Source organism: Poromitra crassiceps, assembly GCF_964638095.1.
Source record: "Poromitra crassiceps genome assembly, chromosome: 5".
NCBI lineage: Eukaryota > Metazoa > Chordata > Actinopteri > Beryciformes > Melamphaidae > Poromitra > Poromitra crassiceps.
In genome coordinates this window covers 19,223,427-19,227,586 of record NC_139642.1, presented here as the reverse complement: position 1 = coordinate 19,227,586, position 4,160 = coordinate 19,223,427, and the positions used below count along the sequence as shown (strand labels likewise).

Below are 4,160 nucleotides of genomic sequence, written 5' to 3'. Positions count from 1 at the left end.
TTTGTGATAATGCAATTGAAATGATCATTTATTAATTTATTTGCCATCAAGGATGCAGGCTGTACGAGAGAAGTTCCAAGAGCGCCAGAAGTGGCAGGAAGGCACGCTGTACAGGAAGCTGGGAAAAATGGTAGGGCTGTCCCAGAGTCTATTTTTCAAATACAAATAGACTCTCGGTTCCCAGATTGATTCAAACATAATATTTTGAATGCATTCCCCCCAGCTGGAGAAGCCGGATATAAGCTCTTATTCTAACAGCTGAAACAGTGTCTGCGTGAGCAGTGCGTGTGCGCTGCAGAACTGTTTTTAATTTTGGCCCCCATGTTAACAGGTATATCTTGTCTGCAGATTGAGCAGGATTTCACTCTGATGTCTCAGAGACGGAGAGAAGCCAGAGCAAGCCGCCGAAAGCCACGTCCCCGCCGACAGCAGAGGAGGAGCAGTGAACCGACACACACTATATCTACTGGCCTCATTGCCGTTACTGGGAAAGGCTGGAGCCTTGTTACGTTAATCTGCATTCTGCAATCACAGTATTGCAGTTTTCTTACTGTGGGATTCGACACCCGTACTCACCAGCCTTTCTCTTTTTAAAGGCCGCCTCTGAGGGAGCGGACGGCGGCGGAGCGGAGACGGAGCCAGAGCGCTGTGGGTCAGCGGATCGCCTGAATGCTGGTGCCCGCGTCTGTTTTCACACGGCTCGCGCTCCTCTCATCCCCCACTGCACGCCCGTTCATACCGAGACAGCTGTCTCACCCAGCGGGAGGAGGCAACTCCGCCCGGCGGGCAAGCTGTCAGACAGGGCATACAGTAGTAGCCTATAGGCTACACTCATGGTCCCTCTCTCGTCACAGTGTGCGTGCGTGAAAATATGATCGTTTCCAGCTAAGCAACACCAAATAATAGTGTCGAGTGACAACAAAGATCTGTGAGAGACAGACAAAAGTGTAGAGAAAGAAGCATTTCTAAATTGGGATAAAACTGAAGGAAAGGGGAGGCAGAAAAAGACGTGAGGCTTTCTCTAGAACAGTAGGCTATTTACAAAGCTATTGAAAAGCTCAGCTTTGCAAATGTTATAGGCAGCTAAAATTAGTGCATGTCAGCAATTTGAAATTGAATGTGACGTTCCCAATTCTATATATTAAATTCTAAAAAACTACCCTCAACATTTGGGAAGGCTAAGCCACACAACTAGTTCGTTATAATCGAACATCATGCTTTGAAGGCGACTTTACGATGATGAGGACGGTGAGGACTCAATCACAGCAGATATCCACTGATAGCCTACCACGCAGATCTTACAGGCACAGGCAGCAAAACCCGACGCGCTGATAGAAAAATCTCCATGGACGTGCCGCGCTGCGCTCAGGCCTCGCCCCCCGCCCCCCCTCGCTTCCCACAAAGAAAAGTCTACCGTAAAAAGAAAAATAACTCCCAATTAATTTAGCTCTTTTTTGTTTTTATTTCCCAAAATGTTTCAGTGCGAACTTCAGTGCAGTCATAACTGTGAAACAAAATGTGCATTTGTGAGGCTTTGTTATAGTATGTGAACGGAAACGCACTCAACACACATTGGAGGTGGAACTAGAGATAGAGTGCTTTTGTTGTACAGGAAGCTGGGGAAAATGGTAGGGCTGTCCCAGAGTCTATTTTTCTGCTCTACCGCCTGAGCCACAGCCGCCCCTGCATGTACACGTCGTTTTTAACAATGGAACAGACGAACTCTTGTTACTTTTCACATACAGTATAGTCACGCCGAGGGACTTCACAAATAGTCAACATAAGACGCTTTGGATATGTCACATTCATAAATTTATGTCACCTGAAAGAAGAATATTTTTGTGTTTCTACATTGTTTTTCAGAGCCTGCCTGTAAGCAGTGTCGTCCAAAGCAAAAAGAGTGGCAAGATGGTCTCAAAGCTCTGAGGGAGCGGACGGCGGCGGAGCGGAGACGGAGCCAGAGCGCTGTGGGTCAGCGGATCGCCTGAACGCTGCTGCGGTACTGTGGGCGGCTGGTCGGACCCCGCCCGGGCGTGGAGGACACGTCCACAGCCACGTCCCAGTCTGTGTGAGTACCTCACCTTGATACTGTATAGTGTCACTGTCTGTCTAGTCGGGAGTTCCTGCAATAAAGCCACAAGTTACGTTAATCTGCATTCTGCAATCACAGTATTGCAGTTTTCTTACTGTGGGATTCGACACCCGTACTCGGCAGCATCTTGAAATTGAATGTACATGTAACGTTCCCAATTCTATATATTAAATTCTAATATGTGTGTCAGTCTTTTCCAGTTTGAAAAAGACTGATATATTTCTACTCTGTTATCCCCCCCCCCCCCCCCCCCCACACACACACACACCAGGTCCAATAACACAGACAAACCCACGCTGGATGATGTCCATCGAAAAACAGGTGCTGGTTGAACGGCCTTTGTGCTTGGGCTGGCTGTAGTCTTCTCCTCCTACTATAACTTCAACCTGCAGTACCAACATGATGGAGCATGCATTCTGGAGAGAGGTACAGTAGGACCTTCTTCTTCCTCTGACACAAGAACATTGGCACAGCAGTCTGAATGAAATTGAATGTAACGGCGCCCCCTCCCCGTAGGACGGCGCTCCACCCGCCGTCATACGGGGAGCACGTGGCGAGGCTCTGACGGACGACCATGTTTAGGCCTTAAGAGTGACAGGGTTGTCTTTACCTTTCACACGCCATGTGAAATGTACTGTACAACATTTTCATTGTTTTAAGCCTAACCTAATTGCTAACCCAAACCATAACCCTTAACCTTAACCTTAAAGAAGAACTCACCCAAAAAACTACTGATTTCTTTTGCACATACTGTAATCTGACACATATCTGAGAACTGTAAACATGCACTAATTACACACATTCCACATGAACTCAGAATCAACTCTCAATAACTGTCAAACTAACTGAATGTCTGCAAAACTGTTTACAGCCAAATAAATCAGCATTGTTTTTTGGTGGACTGTCACCTTAACCAAATTGTTTTACTTGTCTAAACATAACCAGACTATTTTAGGTTTTTACAAATAAGACACTTCCTATATAGCCACGAAGCTCTCGAAAATATCAAATCCCCTAGGGCAATAGAAACGCTGTTGATCAGTCTCCAAATTAATAACTCAGTGGACAAACCCATATCCAGCATGTAAAATGGAATGGTAAAATGGACTGCATTTACTTTTCACATACAGTATAGTCACGCCGAGGGACTTCACAAATAGTCAACATAAGACGCTTTGGATACAGTATGTCACATTCATAAATTTATGTCACCTGAAAGAAGAATATTTTTGTGTTTCTACATTGTTTTTCAGAGCCTGCCTGTAAGCAGTGTCGTCCAAAGCAAGAAGAGTGGCAAGATGGTCTCAAAGCGGCATCAACAACTGCAATTGTGTGTACGCTCATCAAGAAGCTTTCGGACTTCAAGTGGGCCTTCTTTTGATCTTTTACACATACATACTGTACACTCATTCTGAACTGCTGACCGATGTTCCAATATGATGTTTTCTACAAGACTGATTACAGTGTGACCACTTGCCATAGCGTTCTTACTGGAAAAAGTGCGTTGGGTGTGAACGCCACCTTAGAGTGAAACAATGTTATGTTCTTTAGGCCAGAGGTCAGGCCAGGGACCCCCTCATTCTGATTTGACCATCGCCACTTGTCCTCTAAAAGCTGGTAGACTCATAATCAGGGAACAAAGAAATGTTAAACATCCTACTGTTCAAAGTCACTGGATGGATGTAGAGAACAAGTTCAACAAACATGTGACATTAATGTTGTAATTAATGTCAAGATGATCAGCATTGCGCCTTTACCTACTGTCTGAAACCACGCCCCACTCCATATGGTCGGTTACGCCTCCAACACATTTCACTTTTGTGGGGAGAAAATTAAATAAATTTAAAACTAGTCAGATATGACTGTGAATAAAGCTTGACTTTTGAACTTGATTTGCTGATCCTTTCTTGATGATGAAACAACTGTAAAAAAATAAATAAATGAATGTGGGTTTAGAGAAAACTTTATTTCAGATTACAACATTATTTCCCAGGGGGCCATACTGACTTACATCAAGTAAGTGAAGGGCCACACGGTATGTACGGAATGTACACTCGTCAGCCCCACC

At 44.9% G+C, this 4,160-nt stretch overlaps 1 long non-coding RNA gene across 1 annotated transcript; it reads left to right on the top strand.

Annotated features, from left to right (window-relative positions):
• The first annotated feature begins 1,645 nt into the window (after window positions 1–1,645).
• On the top strand, window positions 1,646–3,648 carry LOC310777624. The gene is made up of 3 exons (XR_014552747.1): window positions 1,646–2,068; window positions 2,364–2,518; window positions 3,346–3,648. It is a non-coding gene; the product is annotated as an uncharacterized lncRNA (long non-coding RNA).
• The last annotated feature ends 512 nt before the right edge of the window (window positions 3,649–4,160 follow it).